Source organism: Sebastes umbrosus, chromosome 6, assembly GCF_015220745.1.
Source record: "Sebastes umbrosus isolate fSebUmb1 chromosome 6, fSebUmb1.pri, whole genome shotgun sequence".
NCBI lineage: Eukaryota > Metazoa > Chordata > Actinopteri > Perciformes > Sebastidae > Sebastes > Sebastes umbrosus.
This window is the reverse complement of record NC_051274.1, coordinates 11,351,049-11,373,972: the sequence shown is the minus strand read 5'-3', so window position 1 is coordinate 11,373,972 and position 22,924 is coordinate 11,351,049. Positions and strand designations below refer to the sequence as shown.

Here is a 22,924-nt window from a genome sequence, read left to right as displayed (position 1 = left end):
GTCGCCATCTCGATTTTTTGCAACCAGAAGTGACACGAGAAGGCGGAGCTAAGTACAACCGAAAGACATTTTTAGGCAACCAAAATGTTAATATTAACTTTCATGACCTGAAAACACACTGTGAAAGGGTTAAAGCTGTCAGATGAAAACATGGACAACTCTGCATCCCCTGCTTTATGGTCTATTTGACTCTAAATGGGACTATAATTTACTAAATGAACATCATGCTGTATTGAAGAAGACTTGAAACTAGCGATTGAGACCATAAACTCATGTTTACAATGTTTACTGAGCAAATAAATCAAGTGAGAAGTAAGCTCATTTTTTCATAGACTTCTATACAATCAGACTTCTTTTTGCAACCAGAGGAGTCGCCCCCTGCTGGCTATTAGAAATAGTACCAGTTTAAGGCACTTCCGCATTGGCTTCACTTTTCAGAACCGGAGGTTGCCCACTACATAAAGCGTGAAGCATTTAGCATAAAAACTGGAAGCAGAGGGAACAGCTAACCTGCCTGGCAACCTCACTGTGATGACTAGACTAGTCGGCAAGAAACAGTTACAGCTTGTAACTCCCCCTCAGGCCTATATGTTAAACAATGATTTTTTTCTTTTGTATGGATTAAACAAACAAGACACAACATGTTCATTATTGAGCTTTAGAGCTTCTGGCTCATGGATTTTTGAACTGCAGAGCGAACCAGGCCAGCTGTCGACCCCTACTTTCAGTCTTTCTGCTAAGCTACGCTAATCAACTCTGGGTTCTAGCTTCAATTAGCGCATGAACATGAGAGAGGTATTGAACTTTTCATGTCATTCTTGGCAGGAAAGCGAAGAAGTGTACTTCCCAAAATATTGAACTACTCCTTTAGGCCTACTCTTGGACAAACCTGACAAAGAGGGCCACAGGCTGACAAAAGAGATAACAATGCTAATCAAAGACAAGGGAATTGTGCGGCAATAGAAAAGGCGTTTCTTATGATTGATCACTAATATGTGTCAAACATATCACTCTCATGAGAGCAAATTAAATTAAGCTTCTTTACCACCAACCAAATTGTATCACAAAAACTATCTGTGCCATTATCTTAGCAGTATGAATATGTCAGTTATGCATCATTAAACATGATCCCTGATCTAAATACATTAGGCAGCGAGGGATAACAATTTCACTCCCAACAGCGTGCATGAACATCTGTTCCCCACAGCAGCCTGGGAATTATACATAATGGCCTGATGTTATATTGGCTGTTGTTAGATAATTCACTGATGTAACTGCTTTGTGCAGCTACTGAAGAATATACTTCAATATGTCCACAGTTTGCTCTCGGCATTGAAATGTTCTTCAAGCACAATATCAACAGAGAAAGAGAAAGTACAATACATCTAAAAATAGAGAGAGAAAAGGAACGAGGAGATGTTTACTGTATGTCACCAGTGCAGTGAGGACCTTGTGGCCTGTGTCCAAACTAATTTAATCAATTACAGTAATTTAGGGGGAGGCAGGTTAGCCAGTCAGGAATTAAAATGTCAGAGTCTGGATTTGCTGCACCACCAATTCTGGGTCAGGAAGGAGGCCTTGGTTTCTAAAACGGGGATGTGAATGTGTCACTGAATGGTTATTAGGCACCTGCACTGTCAGCCTCTGTGAGCCACTGATTATAGTCAGCACCAGCTTCCACCCATGAAATTAGACACTGCCTGGTTTTATTAACCTACACTACTTCTTGATGGTGTTTCATCTTGTGAGAAAAGTAATCACATCAAGAAAAATCACAGAGACCACTGAAATGTGTCTCTAATGGACCTTTACATCTGCACATTTTCCGTACAATTATTGTCTATCAAATCAACACTAGTGCCGTTTAAAGGGGACATATCATGGAAAACTCACTTTTTCAGTGCATTTGCACAAATATTTGGGTATCTGGAGTGCCTACCAACCCACAAACTGTGAAATAAGACTACCCAGTCGTTTTTTGTGGACTGCCTATAGATCAGAAAAACGTGTGACTTTACCAGTGGGCAACCTCCTTGGTCGGAAAAGTGAAGCCAATGCCGAAGTGCCTTAATCTTGCATTCTTTCTAATATAAAGGCAGGGGGCGACTCCTCTGGTTGCAAAAAGACGTCTGATTGTATAGAAGTCTATGAGAAAATGAGCCTACTTCTCACTTGATTTATTATCTCAGTAAACATTGTAAACATGAGTTAATGGTCTCAATCGCTAGTTTCAAGTCTTCTTCAATACAGCATGATGTTCATTTAGTAAATTATGGTTCCATTTAGAGTAAAAATAGACCATAAAGCAGGGGATGCTTTAGGGCGTGACCTTGTGATTGACAGGTCTCTACCACAATGTTGTCCGCTCTGGGAGTTGTCTGCGTTTTTGTCTTACGTGTTTCGTCGTGTGTTTTCTGTTCATGAAAGTTAATTGTAACATTTTGGGCGCCTAAAATGTCTTATTCAGCGTTCAGTTGTCACTTCTGGTTGCACATAAACAAGATGATGACAGCCAAAAACGAACATGGCAACGCCCAAAATGTCAAACTCAAGGCTTCAAAACAGCATCCCACAAACCTTTGGGTGACGTCACGGTGACTACGTCCACTTCTTATATACAGACTATGGATTCAACAAGCCATTCAGATTTGGCTCCCCTTCCTATGTCACATGCAGGCTCATTAGAAATGATCTTCCCCCCATGGCTTGAGAACTACCTTTGCCAAGGTGCACCATATTTTTCTCGCAAGCCAATCAGAGCAGACAGAGGATGAATACAGGTATATTTACATAGACAGTATGAGAAAAATACAGTTTTTTAATTATTTAAAGCATGTGAACATATTCTAGCAGAAACCCAAAATACAAGTATGAACCTGAAAATGAGCATGATATGTCCCCTTGAACAAAACCAAAACATAAGAATGAAAATCATTTCTCAAAACACTGTAAAATCTCTCCTTTTTGCTGCTACAAATCGGTAAACTCTCACATTCTCCCTCCATGCGGCGGAGGTTATCGATACGCCTACAATGCATCACCAGCGTGGATGTGCACAGGCCTCCGCCACTCTCCTGCTAGATTAAATCACACTTAACCCCTTGAGGCCGTTTGATTTCTCGCTTTGCCTTTAAACCGACTGTTCTTTTGCCTCTCCACAGTCACAGGAGCTTTTTTTTTTTTTTAAACTCTTGTTCTCCGCTCTGTTGTGCCTCAGATGTCTCCTCAGGGGGACGGAGTCTATCTCGGAAGGAGAGATGAAACACCGCAAAGACAGCGAAGGCTGTTCTCCCCACCAGATCGGCTGAGGTCTGGCCTCTATCTGTGCCAGCGTTATCACAGCTAAGCCACAGGGCATGTTCTCCAGATTGCCTGGTGACTCACTGGCTTGTGAGTCTCTGTTGCCTGACTGCATTGAGCATGCATTACCCACAGTGCCCTCCTAAAGAGACTTCGGAGAGCTGAACTACTGCCAATGTTCTTTGAGATGATTTAAATGAGCTTAACAATGATAACGACCACCGCGAGGTCGAAGCTGAGCAAATCTTCAAAGAATTCTGGAGGCTTTTAGAAGTTGAAGTTCAGTCTGCCGAGAAACGTGTGCGACATTCCTGTTCAATATGGATGAAACTGATTGATAAAAAAAAATCTATTTAAAATGAACACGTGCACACATGAATAGCTCATTAATTAACGACTACTATTTATGGCTGCATATTGGTGGAAGTGCTGTGAGATTTGCAAAGAGTCAGAATTGGACAGATTTTTCCAATCTGTCTCCGAATCGAGGATTTGCAATTCAACTCGACTCAGTCTGTGAAACACAAACACATGGTAATTAAATGGGTGATCAGTATTTCTGATGGAAAATCTGAACCTCAGAGACGTACAATTAAAGTGAAGCATATTTAACAGCTGTTAGCCTTCCGGTTACAGCTGTTCAGAGTTCTGTCTTATTTTCTAGCGCATAACCTAACAACCGTATTCACTCTTATTGGCAATAATGCATCATTGTAAAAGAATGCTCTTTATCAAGATGTTTCAGAAAGATAGATGTCATCCTGTATTCTCTCTCTCTCTCAGGCTAAATGACCATTCACATCACACAATGTCTCTTTGTTCTTGCCGACAACCAATTCTCCTCCTATTCCCTTAACAGCTCACTGTTCTCTAATGGACTTTAAGAGGGTGGTTTTTCTAGAAATGGACTTGAAACCACCCAACTTTCTCTCTCCCTCTGTCTCCCTCTGGAATCTTGTTAAACACTGAAACAGTCAGGCCCGCCAGAAGCATTTCTACCTTACAGTAATTCCAGCAGGAATGGTTGTAAACATAAATGTCTCTTTTGTGTTGTCGGTGGGCGGTATTAATGCATACTGAAAACCCTGGAAGAAGCTATAGCTCCAGGGCAATAATATGTCTCCCTAACTCAAGATGTGGTCCACCATTCTGTTTCTGAGGTATACAGAGAAGTATGTTGCTGTGGATTCAATAATGAGCTATGTTGGTATTAACGGTTGTCTATTTTCTGTTGTGTTAATGATTTCAACTGCAACCCACACATGCGTCTATCCGTCTTTGAAATAGCTTCATGATCATATTTTAAATGTTAAAAAGACAGTAACCTTTTGAAATGCCATTCAAGTGTTTTTTTTCCATCTCCCTCTTTGGGTAAAATGTCTCCGTAACAAAGAGAAAATGAGAAGCATCACACCTCTGTCATTTTCTGTCTACAGTTTATTTCCCAGCCCGTCTCCAGCCTGTCTGTCCTCCCTCCTAAAGCACTCTATCCCCCCCAGACAGGGTCTGAGCCGACCCACCAAATCCCCACATTTCTGCATCGCTGCTCCACATTATGCCTTAGCATTCCTCATCCTCTTAGCCCTAACAAACTGTGACACACAACACAAAACATCTCACCATCACCTCAACTTTACACCTATACACTCATATTCACTATATATGGTTATTTCTAGGGCTGTCTATCGATTAAAATATTTACTGCAATTAATCACAAATGAATTGCACATTTTTTATCTGTTCAAAATGTACATTAAAGGGAGATTTGGCAAGTATTTAATACTCTTATCAACATGGGAGAGGGCAAATATGTTTGCTTTATGCAAAAGTATGTATATATTTATTATTGGAAATCAATTAGCAACACAAAACAATGACAAATATTGTCGAGAAACCCTCACAGTTACTGTATTTAGCATAAAAAATATGCTCAAATCATAACATGGCAAACTCAAAACCAACAGGCAACAACAGCTGTCAGTGTGTCAGTGTGCTGACTTGACTATGACTTGCCAAAAACGGCATGTGATTATCATGAAGTGGGCATGTCTGTAAAGGGGAGACTCGTGGGTACCCATAGAACCCATTTTCATTCACATATCTTGAGGTCAGAGGTCAAGGGACCCCTTTGAAAATGGCCATGACAGTTTTTCCTCGACAAAATTTAGCGTAAATTGGGAGCGTTATTTAGTCTCCTTTGCAACAATCTAGTATGACATGGTTGGTACCAATGGATTCCTTAGGTTTTTAGTTTCATAAGATGCCAGCATATTCATTTAACTTCAACATATTCATTCATCCACATATATCTGAACCCGCTACAACCTAAAAACTGAAAGTTGAATTAATGTGTTAAAGAAATTAGTGTCATTAAAACAAATTTGCGTTAACGCGTATTATCGCATTCCCTTTGACAGCCCTACTTTACACCTATACCATTCACTGTATATGTTTTTTTTCCACCATTTTTTTCTTGCCTGAGTTGATGATTGTACACTCACCATATGTGAGTGCTGCTCAACTAACTTGATTACATAAAGATTGCATAACATTAAGTTCTCTGCATTGCCTATGTGCATGAACCAATTCTCACTTTTCATCTTTTGATGCCCTGTTTCCTGCTGAGCTGCAGTCATGTAAACAATTGCTTTTTCCACAGGCAGCTTATAAAAGCGGCGCTGAGGCCGGGCGTGTGCAGGCAGGCACGACCTCATATCGGTGATGGACTGACTGTCTGTCACTCTAGACTGAGTGTTTCTAAGCATCTCTGCACCGGGACTCATTGCAGGGTCCCTGCGGGGTGACAGAAGGTACAAGCAATGACCGATCAAAGATAGGTGATGGAAAACTCTTAACACTATAACGCCGGGAGTGAAAAAGTACTTTAGTTGATGAGATGGAATAAATGGAGCAGACAAACAACCACACGGGGCTGGGTTGATGGATGGGAAGTGAGCCTATATGAAGAAATAAGATACTTGATGGGCAGTACTTAAAATGTGTAGAAAATTACAGCTTTCCTGTCACAGGATATGACAGGCCTTGTTATATGAAAAAAAAGGTGCATGTGACAATTGGAATTTGGTGTGGATTGGTAAAAAGCCATAGCTCAGTTTAAAAAGGATATGAGAGAAGCAATCTCATATCCCAGCCCAGTCGCACAGCAGTTCGTGAAATAGTCACAAAATTGAATGTATTCATTCAGGTACATAGACACGAATGTCACAGGACTTTTGCCCAGGAGACCGGTGTTCGTGTCCCGTGCGAAACTAGAAGTCAAAGTTGATTCATTTGTCACGTAATTTCCGTACTTAAGTTACGGCAGTAGTTCCGTAGTTATTTTAACCAAAACCACAATCTTTTCCAAAGCCTAACTAAGTAGTTTTGCTGCCTAAGCCTTATCAAGTCGATCTATTCCTAAACCTAACTAAACCTAACCTAAGTAGTTTTATTTTGAAAAGACTGGTGCAGAAATTGACACGTGCATCACGTGTTGCTGGACAATCGTAGGAAAAAGCACAAAAAATACGTTGTTGAAAGTCGTGCTGAGCGTCATGAAAAAAATGGAAATTCGTGTCTATATGCACAAATCAAATAGATTACATTTTGTGAGTATTTCATGAACTGCCGTGAGGCTGTGTTGCAAATCCACAACCTCCAATGTCTTAGCAAAAAACTGTGATTGCGGAAAGAGAAAAGAACTGTATCCTACTTACACTTTCAAAGCACACCCAACACTTGATTGGCGTTGAGTCTGAGCCTTGACTGAAGATCTCTCTGTGTATCCACTGGTGCTCCTGGGAAATAGGGCTGGTGGCGGGACCGTGAATCTTCGACCCACTCTAATGACACTTCAGGATATATATCTTTGATACCTTACACATAAAGACACCTGGGAATAGCAGATTATAATTAGTTTGCGGGCCATTCTTTGTGTGGGAGAATCAGACGATTAGCGGTTGGAACAGGAAAAAGTCATTAGTTCATCTCATTATAGTCACAATTACCTGGAGGAGGGAGAACAAATGATCTATTAGGCATCATATATCACTGATCCAAAGTCTAAGAGTTGTGGACTCATAATCCCATTATGGGACATAACCTAACATCATCTCCAAAGTGAGACCATGTGCTGTATTGGAAACGATCGCTCGCGGAAACACAACATCAACTATGATTCACTGTTTGGAGGACTTGAAGTGGCTCTCGGATTCAGAAAGTTTCTCTTGCATCAATTTTCATTTTAAAATTAGATCAAAAAAAAAAAGTGGTTGCAATTCCAAATGCCTCTGCAAACACATGTAGAGCACGGCAGAGAAAATGTCTCGCTACAACAGTAAATGTTGGCTGATCATAACCTGCTGTAATGTAGCTGCAGCCCTGTTACCATGGTATAGCGCAGGGTCTCCAGTATGCAAATCACTGTCATCTGTTAAAGACATATTGTGGACGGGTCGAAAGATCCAAAATAAAGTAAGAGCACTTGTAATTGAAAGTGGACTCTTTCAACAATTTTACTGTATTAAGACATTAAACAATAACAACTGAAGAAGAGTGTACTGCATACATGCAAAGAACAAAACCATATAGGCTGAGATCTACAGTAACACTCACTAAGTACAGTATGCAAACAATTATCCTAAAATATCAGCTGCAAATATATCAGCCAGCCCTGCCATTTCCAACTTCTAGCTGTGAAAACAAACACTGTGCTGCAATGTGACAAACTCTCAAAGTATGTCTTACAACTAAGAAAGTGTTTCTTAATGGACAACGAACGTCGAGTTTGAGCACATGAATATTGTACAACAATAAAAATGAAAACATACTCACTGTGCTCCAGAATCAGTTCCTCAGTTTGCTGAAGGTGCCGAGAAGAATGCACATGAAGGAAAAATAATGAAATGTGTTTTTCAGCGTCTGCTGCTGCCTCGTTTTAACTCTGCTCCATCAATGCTCTGGGCACCGGGCTTGTGGAGTACGGGGAGGTTATTTGATGAACATGAGCAACAGGCTGCCCTCCCTTCCCCTCCTTCCCTTATCCCCTCCTTCCCTTCCCTTTGCCCTTGTCTCTCCCTCTTTCGCCTTCCTCCCCCCCACCCTCTTCCTCCAGCGCTGACATCAGAAGTGGGTGTGCCATTATAACACAAGCTTTGGAGAGAAATCCATGGCAACCACCATCTAGAGAGCCGTGCTTCCCCTCCACCTTTAAACGAGAATAATCCCCGTCTTTTGATTATGGATTCACACAAAAGGTTTATATTTGTCCGGTGGGTTACCCGGCTGAGAGGGGAGGGAGGGAGGAGAGGAGGGGAGGCGAGGGGAGGGCCGCTGTAGGCTGGCTCAGACTCACCAGGGTGTCCAATTTTAGACAAGTGGTGGGAAATGCTATCATGAGGTATGATGATAAGGAGGAAAGGATGGCTCACACAGAGAATGTTTATCACAGCCAGAGCAAATGCTGCCTTTATGTGGTTTCTCTAATGCTTCTTATCATTTGTTCCCATTGAAGTAATGTCTTGTCTTTAGATGATATGAAGGATGGTATATTGTTTAAATTCAGAGGAGAAGATGGTCATAAAGTCCAAAATGAGGAAATGCAATTTAAAATCAATATAAAATGAATTTGATATGTGTGCATAACGAAACATGTGTTATGCGTGACATGTCTGCATTTTGTCCACTGAGCAAACAGCTTTGGGTCTATTATACCTTTATTGATCTACCTGTCTTGAACTGAATGGGAACTGCAGAAGTAAACGCACATGACAAGTCAATCTCAGCGTATTATCCTTACTTCAGTGCTGTTATGACCCATAATGGTGAAGTGAAAAAACCTTATTGTGCATTATTTTTTTTGGTGCAGGTCCAATTTTCTTCCCCAGTCTGTTGTGTATCGCTAGTGTTTAAAAATGATTATTATTTGACGACTGTGGACCGAGCACCGAGTATGTGTTTTCATAAAGAGATATATTGTAAAGGAAAGGAAGCATCTAGCTATTATAAGCTGTTTTCTGGGTGTGACACAATGACACAGACCAAGAATGAGAATACCACAATCACAACGTTTTCCTGGGAAGAAAGAGCGAAAGAAACCTAGAGAAAGCCTACAAATTTATCATAAGGCCCCTGCTATATGGGAGTTTTGAACTCTAAAACGCTGATTTTGTATTGAGCGATATGAGAGATGTTGTCTTTCTCAAAACAAACAGAGTTAAATGATTATCATCTACATGCACTGCTGCATCCAACAGGCTGCATGTCCATTTTGTTTTGACTGAGCTTACACAGCACAATGAGCACACAGCCTGGCCGCTGTGGCAAACCACATATCTGATCAGTCTCCTGATATCAAGACTAACAAGCACCACTATATTCCAGGCATCCTTTATAATATTGACACAAGTGCAAAGACTAGGAAAGGTGGGATTTTGCTAAAATTGGATTAAAATGAACAAGACCGAAGTTGTATTCCAAATCTCTTAATTGCATCCATGTTTCCCTTTTCTTTCCCTCCCACCGGGGCTGCATGGAGAGATACAAGGAAACCACGTGAGGAGAGGGGTTAACGAGGAAATATGTTTTATTTATTATATTTAAATTATGTAACTCATGTCAAACCCAACGCACTCAGCCTCACATGTGACTGAATTGAAATTAAAATAAATGACGTAAAAAGTGTTTCTTGCTGACAGACAGACTTTCCTACTCTCTCTGACTTTAGGCTAATTGTATCCATAATAAAGGTTAATGGGAGAAATAACCCATCATGAAAAGAAAAATAAAGGAAGAGAGTTGTTTGTTGTCCCTTTTCCTATTCAGACCTACAATTAACACAGGTTTTTAACTAGATGGTGAGTCAGAAATAAAATACATATATATATATATATATAAAACTTTTAATCAGTGATCTGTCTTCATTCTGGTATGAAACTCCAGTGATGTTGACATGTATCATATCAGTCCGATCAGCTGTAGTGTCCAATCAATAACTGATATTCAATAAGAGGGTGTGTCGGTCGATAAAAGACTTCCGTGAAGGCTGCTCTTGTGTAGCCTCGCTTATGGCTCCTCGCTCCTATGTGCAGAAATAAGAGCTTTGAGGCTGCCTTCAAGACGGCGGACCAGAATGACTTCCGGTTCAAGTGAGGATGGAGGAGCGAGGAAATATCAAATAAGAGACTTGGGATGTAGATTAAGAGTCTATAGGCATGCTTGCAGCTCTGGAAGGGTGTACTTAGGCACAGTGGTGCTTTGAGCTAAATGTTAATAAAAGCTAACGTGAGCATGCCAACATGCCCACAATGATAATGGTACTGTAACATGCCGACGTTTAGAAGGTTTAATGTTTATCACTGTCTTAGTTTAAATATCAGCTAATTAGCACTAAACACAAGGTACAGCTGATGATGGGAATATCATTAGTTCAACAGGTATTTGTTCATAAACTAAAGTATTGGACAAATAAAAATTATATATGACAACAATATTATTACATTTCATGCAGGCGGGGATATGAATGTCTGAATTGTGATAATCAACCCAGTAGTTGTGGAGAAATTACACCAACTGAATGAGTGAACCAGGCCCAGGCAGTGCTGATGGACTTGGGCATGAGTAAAAGTTGAAACAACCTCCCCTGCTCTCCTAAAAATATGTCTTCCCTTGAGCAAAAATTCAAAATACATAACCGTCCCCCTTTTCTGACCCCACATCCTCCACTATTCATTTTCACACAGTCCCTGATGGCACTAGAGAGAGAGAGACTTGTTTCAGTCTGGACAAATCCAAAACATCCAAAGTGGTGGACCGACCAGAACCAGAATTACATTGCCTTTCATATAAAGCCATGCTGCTTGGGAGGCTAAAAATATGTGCTCAATTTCATGTTACAGCTTTTGGTGGCAAGATTGTGCATTTTTAATTTTAGATTAAAGATGACTTGTTGTTGTTCATGACTAAGTCTGAATATATTCTAATTTTGGCTTGACACTTGGGTGGGCTAGTTAATGGGTGTTAATTGAGCTGCAGTTAAACGGCACGGCACAACCAAGGGGACCAAATATATTCAGAAATCAAATCAGTAACAAATCCACCCTTGCTGTATTTGCAATTCATAACTGTTAATCACAGTACATTAGGATTCAGGCAGGCTGTGTTTCCCTACAAATTGGGTAGAAGTACTACCTCAACCAGAAAATCATCCAAAAATGCCAAATTTAATTTTAAGAAGCAAAAAGTGGATGGTGTCGAGAAGCTGTTTTTCACTAGCAGTGATTGCACCTAAAGGTGTTCACCTGCTGATTGTTGATTGCTAATTACTGATACAATTTTAACACATTTTGGTCTGAGGATTGGTGTGCTCTCTGACACTGCATCTTTTTCTCTGACAGTTTCCTCAGTGGTGAATTGTTATTTTTCCACTGCTTCTTACTGTTTAAAGACGTCAAATGTTCTTTGATCCTGCGGCTTGTGGAGAATTTGCGTGGCTTGATAATCAAATACCCTTTTCAAAGAAACCTTTTACCTCCAAAACCTCAGAGGAGTAAAAAAATTCAGTGCATCTCCCTGACGGTGTTGAAACTACTTTGTTCAAGGTTACAAATGAAGAATGCAGATACGTGTCAGTGTTAGTGGATATTACTGGTCAGGCTCCTCTACTTATAAATGGTAAACAAACTGGACTCTTTACCATGAAACCTTTTAATTGAACTTAATAATAACAGATAATTTAATTATCTGAATAAAACAAACATGCCCACTCTTAATCAATGTGGCTTTATTTTTGCCTCACTGATTAGTATGTATGGTGTGCAACATAGCTCGATTTTTGGGTCACCGCTCTTTTCCTTACGCAGTATGCTAAAAAGTACCTAGTAGCCACATATTCCTGGACAACTCAGACAGTTTTGAGAACTTTGCCAAGTGTTTATATGTCTGTGATATAGATATTGATATATATCGATATAGATAAATACAGATATTGTGACCGCGATAACGTTGCAACCGTGCAAGATGCAGTCACAAAACTTTACAGGTGTGTAGTTGAGATCAAAATGAGGGTTGATTTCGAAGATTGGTGTGGTCCATATAAGGGCGTCTTAAAAAGGGGGGTAGGAAGTGGGGAAGGGGCCATTGACCAAACAATTTATGCCCGATTTGGCGTTGCGGCTGGTGTGACCCCATTGCAAGATGGTCTCTAGTGTTGTTTAGTATAGTTGTTTTCTCATATGAACTCTGGACCTGATTCTCTTGCACTTTCACACATGTAGCTCACAATAGCAGATTGTCCATGTCACATGCATTCTCATCTCCTGGAAAGACTGTTTAGTTTAGGTGGTTTAGGTGAAGGATGGCACCTGGTTAGAGCATGCAGGAGGCAGGCCATGACGTGGTCACATAGCCGGTTTGTAATTTGGTCATAAACAACCAATTCTCTTGACGATCCTTGAATTTGTCTGACAATTTTGGAGTTGGCCATTACGACGAAGTTCCTGAATCTCGCCGTCTCTCCAGTTAGACATTTTCGTTGGCGTCTTTGCGTAAATGACTACTCTTCTTCACCCATAAATGTTTTCTTCCGGTTTTGCGGCAGCTGCATGAAACATCATCAACTTGCCCACATTACACAGACTTTGTAGCCTACTATGGAGCTGGCAGTGTAAAGACTGTTTAATGTTTGAATGATTCGGACATTTGAGTTCGCACATAAAGCTACAGCAGTGCATGGGTGAAAGTGGCTTATGTTGTGGTCACATCCTGGCAAGCCAACTTTCTCCATCAGCTGTATTTCCACTTTAATTCTTAACACATTTCCTGGCAACGGCGCATTAACATTGTGCTACTGCTCAGTCGGAGCCATCTTTACTTTCTATTTGTTTCCCACAGACATCTAATCACCATCCCACTTCCAGTGCGGATGAGTCCTGGGCAATTAAAACTGTTGTTGAGTTAAAAATCACTCAGAATCCTAATTATTTTTGCAAAGTAGTTATGCTGCACAGTGAAAAGAACACAATGTGTTTTTCACTGACAGTCAAGAAGAAGGTCGGGAGTGACTGCTTATGTCTTTACAGTTTGTGAATTGGCTTGGCCACTGAGGTCTTAAGCTGTGGCAACAGCGTGACTCATTGCTCTGAGTGATGTCATGTTTTATTGATCTGGAAGACTCATACTCTCCTGTTTATAGGAATAGACTTGGAATAATAAATATAGAGACATTCTGAAGTTTCTAGAATTTAAGATGTATTTGGTTCTCATTAACATAATCTGCTGATAATCATTTAAATGCTTCCAAATGTCTGTGTTGACCGACTATTATTTTAACATTTAAATGATCGAGCTCTCATAATACATTTGAGAGGAATAAACGCCATCATGTGTTGCCATCCATGTTTGCCTCGACTGTTTCAACCATGCACCGAGAACGAGGTGAAGACTTTGTGGGAGGCACTCTTTCTATGAAAATGGACAAGTTCTTTATTTCCATGCAAACATAGACAAACAAGCTCTCTCCTCACATAATCACATGGGTTCAACAGCTTTTGTTCCCTACCATTGTCATCAGAGTAGCTGAAATGGCTTTCTTTGTTATTAGCAGCGCTTACTCACTGCAGAGTTGATGCTGGTAATGCAGCAGTCCTGATGACATCAATTAAAAAGAAAGTAATCCAAAGCAAAAATTAGAAAAAGGCCTCGTAGATAATGAGAATCACTCTCATTATCCCCTTCTTTTTACTAAAGTTTTGACCAAATGGAAACACGTTCTAGGAATTACTGCTTGGGGTTCTCAGAATGACGTTCATCATGCCCTATCCTGGCTCGGATGAATTAAGAAACTCAATGAGTGTAGGAGGGAGAAATGAGATTGATCATCTAATTTTCTCATTAGCTTGACCTGTTGTGGCAGGAAAAGTATGTTATACTCTGCCAGAAGCTGCACAAAGGTCGATACAACAGCAACGAGGTAATGTGCAACCCGCGGCAATGATTACATTGGAGCAGAAGCACAGTGGCTTTGCTTCTTCGATGTGTGATTTCCAGTGGTGGAAGAAGGGTTCAGATGCTTACTTAAAGGGATAGTTTGGGTGTTTTGAAGTGGGGTTGTATGAGGTTTTTATCTGTAGGTGTATTACTTACAGTACAGACAGTCGGTGTGCCCCCAGCTTGGAGAATCAGACAGGAGTACCGGCGTCGGAGCAAAGCAATACAGTGCTGTGGATGGGGATGGCAGAAAAAAGTATTTTAGCCACCTAAAAGAAAGGCTCACCTAAAAAAGTGTACGCTATGTTAATAATAATAATTAATAATCCTCAATTAAAAGCCACTGCAGTTTCACACAGTCCTGCAAATATTTCAGAATAAAAGCCTTGTGTTAGTGAAGGAATTCTGTCCACAAAAAAAGCTAGAGTACTCCAGACACAGAAAGTATAACTTTGGCTTTCGAGGCAGCCCTGCACGTTCTAGCTCACGATTACGTGGATTATATACGAATTAAGTGCATTACTTTTTGTAGGTATGAGTACGAACAGTGAATGTAGAACAACCTGTTTGAGTAAATGTAGCTACTTATTTATTTCGCACCACTGGTGATTTAAAGATACTTCACATATTATGTATTACGCACTATATAATGTCTGCTAATAGAGGAATGCAATGGTCTGGAAAATAGCTCAAAAACTGATGCATGATTTGCACCATCTGTAAAAATCCAAACCAAAATGAGTTTCAGGTGCCAAAGAGGCACAGCTGCCTCTGTTTGATTGAGATCAGTCATAATCTGAACTTTACCTTGCAAACACAATTGAGTTGATCTGGCATTGCAAGCGTCAATATTGCAACTCCTTAGAATGTGAGTCGAAGACAAAGATAACATCAGAATGTGCTGGAATCAAATAAGAGGAGAACGAGTGAACAGTATAACGAGACCTGCTATCACGGAGCGGAAGAGTCGGAACACAATGTATGACAGTGTGGAAACGTGTGGGAGGTGTCTGTGACCTCGGCCTATTTCTGACAGCTGTCAGGCTGCAGTGTTGGATCAAACAACGCACTCATTATGCTATTCACATGTGAAAAACACGGAATACGTCTACCACTAATGGTTGTGTGTTGAGTACAAAGGTATGCGTCTGTTTCTGAGACAAAATATGCAAGACACATTAGATTTATTTGGTTCAAGGTCCAAATGGAATCTTCCTGATATTAAATATCAGGGACAAAAAAAACATTTAAAAAATCTTTACTCTTTGATTATTTGTGTGATGACACATTTTCACCCTTGTTTATAATGAAATGTTAAGTCGTCCACCTGGATGCTCTAAAAATTCTATCTTCCAGAAGTAGCGCAGGGATCTATTTCAAACCCATTTTTTGGCAGGTAAAGTGGTCCATCTGTTGGGTGAACCAGTTTGCATATTTCCTAAAATATGTGCTCATTTGAACATTTTCCTCGTGAAGTAATGGCTTATTAAGCAGCATTATAAAGACTCCAGTGAGCACACAGTGGAGTGGGCTCAAAAGGCTTAAAAGCACCCAGATCACAGTGGCTGGAGAGGTTGATGGTAGAAATACAAGTGTTCTAGTCAAGTGCAGGGTTTTAAATTAGCTTGATCAGTAGTAAAGCTGTGTGTTATACTAAGAAGCACAGATCTGTAATGTTAAAATTCATGGCACCTCCTCCCCCACTCACATACACACAGCAGTTACTGTAAGACCACAGTTGTTATTTACACGATTTAAAATACCGTTGGTAAAATCCCACTTATCAAAATAGAAAATTGCTCCTTTTATATTCAGTTATTTCACTGTCCATATTCCACATTTACCATCACTTTGACAAACGTTTCTAATAGTTTGTATGATATCTTACGAAAAAGTTCTTTTATTTTTTGTGCGATTCCTACAAATGTCCAGCAATGCAAGCGATCAGTGCGCCTGCACAAGCCCCTACGGTGTTTAGGCAACAAAACTACTTGGTTCAGGAAAAGATTGTGGTTTGTGTTAAAATAACAGAAGTGGCGTTACTTAAGTATGGAAGATACATAACAAATAAGTCAATGTTTGGGTTAAAATGACTACGGAAGTGACATTACTTAAGTACGGAAGTTACGTGACAAATAAGTCAACATTGACTTCTGGTTTCACAAGGGACCTGAACAGTGGTCTCCTGGGTGAAAGTACTGTGTTTTTAGACCCACCCATCCACCACGACTTCCTCCCTATTTAGACTTTTGGAGGTGAAGTATTCCATTAAGACATTTCCGGCATCCTGGTGAATGTAAGTACAATATTCACTCTTTTTTTAGCTCTACTAACTCCTTAAGGTACTGTGTGTAGGATATTGCGGCATGTAGTGGTGTGGTTGCAGATTGCAACCAACTGAGTACCCTTTTCCAAGACTGCAGTAATGTGAGCAGCCAAGTGCAAAAGCGTAGTATCGCCAGAGGTCTTTACCAGAAAATAACAAAACTTTAGAAGCAAGGGAAGTCAGACGGCAGCTGGCAGTACCATGATTTTGCACTCTGTGGCTCACGATATTGCAGTTTCACAAGCATGTCGGAGAACTACGGTGGACTTCAGGTAACGCAAAAACGTGAAAAGCTCTCTCTAGAGCCAATGTTTGGTTTGTCCATTCTGGGCTACTGTAGAAACATGGCGGAGCAACATGGTGGACTCTGTAAAGAGGACCCGCTCTCTGTGTAGATATGAACGGCTCATTCTAAACTAACGAAAACACAACAATTCTTAGTTTCAGGTGTTTTATACACTAATGAAAACATAGTTATGAATACTATATTCTATTTCTGCTAATATATCCCCCTTAAATGTTTAACAATGTTCCTTTAAAAGCGTCTGTTCTGAGCTTTGTTCAGTGAAATCAGTTGCCGGCCGCAGCTGAAAACAACGCTATGGAGCGGTGAGAGTGAACCAAAGCAGTGAAGTTGTGGGCCAGAAAACCAAAACGTTGAGCTGAAAGACGCTATAACCGCAGATTCAGGTGATAATTCTCTTGGGGTTCATCACTAGAACGACCCCTTTCACATTACACGGATTGATTTCATCTATTGTTATTATAAAAGCATTAATTACATCCACTTTAAAGTAATTCCTGATGCTCTAATTTAAAGCATCTCCTCGCCTTCAGTAGTGAGCAAAGGTCAAAACGTCAAAAGGATAGCTGAATGGATTTTCAGTACCTTGACCCAAGCTGTTCTGACTAATGTACATTCACGCATAAAATGCAGAAAAATTCTTCTTACTTCTGTTCTGCACTTCAAGCATTAATCATATCCTTCATTAGTTTTCTTCAGGGAGTTTTAATAAAGAATGAAAATGTCAATGTATTATATTGTGTTTCTCTTTCCTACCTTAAAATATTTACCACATTCTGCCAAAAAAGTCCTGTGCCAAAGATCTCTCTCTAAAAAAATAATTCAGTATCAATACATCTTCACTCATGACCCACGACTAATGGATTATGGATGAATGATGCATTATCCACAAGCCCATTCTATCACCAGAACATAACATGTTTGCACTTGTGCTGTGAACAGGAGGCCTGTTTTGGGATTACAGAGTCTACTGTATCATTATTAGTCCAACCTACAATAAAACACTCAGGCACTAGGTTTGAAAGCTCAAGAGGCGCATTTCATTACACACCAACTATGAAAGAGGATATCTGCCAATTGATTTTTGCAAAGAATTTAGAAGAATACCCTCATAGTACAGAAAACTCCCACAGTTAGAAGCAGCGCCCCTGCCTTTTACTTTCGCAGTATGACTCAGCGCACCTTCGTCTCCTCTCACCAACGCTGGAATGTTTTGTTAGCCAGGTGAGCAGACCTCTGAAGGTGAAAAGAGGAAGTTTACCAGTTTCCTCTCTTTCTGAGATTCTTTGATCGAGTCTTCAAAGGAAAAATCAATGAAGGGATCAGGACATTTTCAGTCACGAATGCAAGCTACAAAAGGAGGTAAGCTGTAGAGAGCAGCAGCAAAATCACAACAAGCAGATGGTGCATATCTAGTTAAGTGCTACCTTTTGCCACGCAACTTGATTTTTAAATATTAACCACACACACTGATTCATGACAGTAAAAAAATGAATCAAAATAAAAAAAAGATTTAATTACCTTTACAGAGAAAAACGCTATTACAAAATATCACCTTACCATGTGACATTGTCCACTGATTACACGTCCATCTACCCCTCCCACTCTGAGGTAAAAGTAATTTAGCCATCATGTACTTGACAAGCTGCAATGAGACAGTACAGGTCTTAGTTTTTTTGTGGGTGTTTCTGCAAAGCAGAATGAGAGTTTTGCTGCCATTCAGACCAGACAGCAGAGCTCATGCTGAGCTTGATTGTGTCCTGCCACCTTCTGTGTCATATATACCTCATATTAAAGGTAATTTTAACCTAAATCCAATCTAGGTTTGCCACTGCCACTGTAAGGGGATGAAATTACAGGTTGTGAATAAGAGAGCCTGAGTGTAGTGCTTGTGCACAAAGGAAGTTGTCAGAAAGAGTGTGCTGAAAATCTCCCTCTAACTTCCAACTGCTGACATTTATTTTTGCTTGTGTTGAAGGCAGTTACAAATTTGGAGTACTTTTTGTACCGTTACTCCCTTGTGGATAATAGATTCACAATTTAAATACTTCAGATCAGTAAATTTGAACACATTCACCTTGAATCCATTCTCAAAATGGAGAAATAATCTCTGAAGTTAAAATATGTTTACAAATGTTTAAAGGTGCTAAATGCGAGATTGGCAAGCATTTCTATAGCCTCCGCACGGCTCTCAACATGGCGACAGCTGAGCCGTTGGCTTTAGCTAACAGTGCTAACAGCGCTAACAGTGAAAACAAAGGCAACAATGCTGTCAGAGCTACCGGAGGGTGGGTGCTACACGACAGCTGTGACCGCCGTATGAGAGCATCGCAAAGCGGCGGCCGTGAGCTTGCCAGTGGGGCACACTCACATGCACAAACAAGCACGAACAAGCACTAAAAGCACGCACGGCCGGCCAGGCAAAGTCAACAAAGTGAGGAGAAGCTGGGATTACAACACACAGCGACTTCATTCTCTGCTCAGGTAGACATTGTTCCTCTATATCTTTACATAGCAAATAGTTGTATTAACGATCTGGATATCGAATAGAGCACCTTTAAGCTACTCTGTCAAAACATTTTTATAAAAGTGTCTCCATCATCAGCAGGTGAACATATTCATATATTGCAGCAGGAAGCTGTGAGTTGACAGAATCAAGAAAAAGAAAAAACATTTCCTCTGCAGAAACGGCTAAAACATTCAGCAAGAACGGAACAAAAGCACGAGTTAGGAAATAATTAGTGCTTCAGTGTTTAATGAACTGAGACTGTAATTATACAACAACCCCATTCTGTGTGTTTTGTGCTCTTCTCTACCAGAAGAATAATACACAATTTAAACATATTGTCCAGCATTCATCATTCTTGTAAAGCCCTTTGGCCGACATGACACAGTAAGAATAAGTATAAATGCGTCTCGGAGCACTACAGCTGTTGATGACAGAATGTAATTATATCACTGTTCCACATAAAACAAAGTGGAAAACACAGTTGGCATGGTAATATCATATTCATATATCAGCCGCTACAGCATCATATCAGGAGTCCACATGGCTTGATACCAAAAATAGCATGAGGTTTTAGCCTAGCATATGGTTTTGTCAAGATGATGCTGCTGCGGCTGCAGAATAATGATTTCTATGTTATTAGTTGTGTTGTTGCCATGGACAAAATGTCTCCTTTCCTCTCTGCCTCCTCTCCAGAGACCATATATTCAGCCTAACCTGCATGACTTCACCCTTAATTCCCTTAGCAGGCTAATCTTAGCGCTTAGATTGCTGTTAAAGCACACAATACAATTAGCAGGCTGATACACATGACTGAGATTTCAGATCTGTATCTACTGTTTATGTCGATATTGTTTCCTAAGATTTCTTTTTACATTTTGTTTGAATCATGAGGAAATGTTTTGACTTGGCAAAAATGTTACATACTGTAATCCTTCTTTCTACATAATCAAAGCCCTCAGCTCAGGCCACTTTAAATGCAAAACATAAAAAAAACATGATGACTTATAGCCGGAAAAGCACAGGTGGAACTATTACATTAACGATGGCTGTGTTCCATTAAGTGTCCCTGGAGGCCTCTCTGGTGAGCCAGCATGTGCGATACCAAACCCTGGAACTGGCTCGCCTGAATGAAATACAGCCAGCATTAATGTTCTTAATCACAACTGTGCTTTTCCTGCTTTGACATGTCAAAATGTCTGCTGTGAAAAAAAGGTCTATTAGAAATTGTAACTTCAACTACCAAGTCAAACTTGAATTAGTTATTTAAGGGTCTAAAATTGAATGGGGTGAAAATTAGAATCAGCTTTACACAGTATAACATTAAGATGATTTGAATTAAATTAAATTAACTCTGGTACTTGAGCGTAGAATACCATCATTATAGACATGTAGACATTTTGACTTGTCACAGCAGGAGAAGCTCTGGGGGAACTAATAACATTAACAAAGCATACCAGAACTAATGGGATTATTAATGTTATTAATTACACCTGGGCTTTTTCTGCTGTGACTGTGTCAAAATATCTGCCATGAAAAGAGGTCTATTAGTGTGCTTTTGTAAGCAAAGAACACTCATGTTCTCAGTTTTACTTCATTCAAACTTTGAAATATTCAGCTTCTTTATGAGATGTGTTCTCTATTCATTCAACTATTTATATTTTTTAATTTTTGGTCCAATGCGTGTGTATGGGATGCTAAAAGTGAACAATGTCTTCAACAGTTCTAGGGGCTGGTTTTTAAGACAACAACAAAACTGAAACTGCTCTCAGTCCCACTTCATATGTAGGCTATATTTTCTAACCCACATGAGTTAGCCTACACTTCATCCTTAATAAATTGGGAAGGCACAGTCAATTTCTCATCTGCTGCCACTGAAAATGACGGCTAAACCTTTCTTCACTTGTCCATTCTGAAATTAAACTTTCTTTGTTATGTTAAATGTTGCACATAGGCCTACTGTGTATCATCATGTTCAGCTACTCCTGCCTGCAGCCAGCTTTAAGTGCAACAAGATTTACATAATTTTCCATGTCTCCCAAGCAACTTAATGCTCTCACAAGACTATCCAGCTAACACAGGTGTTCGGCATTTGTCTAGTTAGCCTTCTCCTCAGGAAAGTGTGTCGCTGGTGCAGATCAGAATATAGAAGCAAAAGAGTTATTTTCCTCAGCATAATAAACGTGCATCAGACCCACGGGACTGCACCGCCCTGCACGTTCATATGACATACCCGGTTCTGCCGGCTTCCTGCTAGCTGTATGTGGCTGTAATAACGGACATATTGGCTGTAATTCATCACTTTTATTATCTTATAATACACCCGTGGGCTGTATGCTGTAAACCTGTACCGTGGTGGATGTATTAACATCTCTGTTACCAAACAACCGCTATCAGCCAATAGCTAGTAGTTGTAGCTGGCAAGCTAACCGTTCAGTCCCAACAGCTCCCGGAGCTTCTCTCTATATTCTGCTCTGTTTAATTTCCCTTGGCATTTGTCCAGTAGCCTATTGCAAACCATTAATAATAATACTAATACTAATAGTTATTGAAAAGGGGAAATAAAGCTCTCCAAGCTGACAAGCTTGCTCATGTCAGTTAGCAAACCAGTTAGGTCAGTCAAACTCAAGTTCAGTTTATTCAAAAGACGTATCTGTACAATCGACTCCTGTCTAGTAACTGTCTGCAAACCTTTGCTTTGTTATGGAACAGTTTTACTTTACAAAATGAGGTTAAATAAAAGTAAATGGTGCAACAGCTAATTAGCTACGGTGGCTTCCTCTGTTTTGGTCTCTCCGGCTCTCCGTTCCCTCAAAGGTCAACACTAGATAGCTTCACCAATAGGGTCAATGGCATGAATTTGCATGTCCAAGTTCAGCAAAGTTGAACCCTACACAGAACATTTGCATTAATGGTCGTGTCTTGATGGTGACCGATTTGCGAAAAATTGCAAAAACTAACAGTAACCATTCGAGGTCAATGCCTAGCCTCAATCATCTCGCCAGAGTTTCGCAAATCGAGGGTTTGACGACCTATCCTAACCTTAACGATTTGAGGTCAATGTCCTCAACCATCTCGCCAGAGTTTCGCAAATTGAGGATAACCATCTAGGCACGACCTATTTTTTTCTCTCTTTGCCTCATCCATGCCTCAAGTGGATCCCTTGATCAAGCCAGTTCTATTGGGATAAATTGATTTTGCCGCAAATTTGGACATTTAAAAAATCCTGGTCCTTGGCCATGACAGTTGAGTAATGACAACAGTTGATTGGAAACTTTTAGGTTCTCTAAAATGTAGGCTACTGAAGCACCATCTTTCAGCATAACTTTGCACACTCAAATTTTCAATAGGAAATGTTGCTTTTATAGTAAAAACCACATTCACTGTTTTTCTGTTTAATTATATATTAGATGTTTGTTTCACATAAGTCACACAGAATTGCAGTTAAGTAATAGGAAAAATGGAAAAAGAAAAGTGGTGATGTGGAGGGGACACCATTATACTG

The 22,924-nt window shown here is 40.1% G+C and overlaps 1 protein-coding gene across 2 annotated transcripts in view; it reads right to left on the bottom strand.

Moving 5' to 3' along the window:
* Positions 1-22,924, bottom strand: part of kcng1 (potassium voltage-gated channel, subfamily G, member 1) — a 42,845-nt gene that overhangs the window by 7,200 nt on the left and 12,721 nt on the right. The window contains exons 1-2 of one of the 2 annotated variants that reach the window (XM_037771899.1): positions 8,134-8,383; positions 7,017-7,192 (exon numbers count right to left, since the gene is read on the bottom strand). The gene's annotated coding sequence lies outside the window, so the exon portion shown is untranslated. Of the gene's footprint in view, positions 1-7,016; positions 7,193-8,133; positions 8,384-22,924 lie in introns of those variants that run through there. The other variant, XM_037771900.1, reaches the window with a different exon arrangement.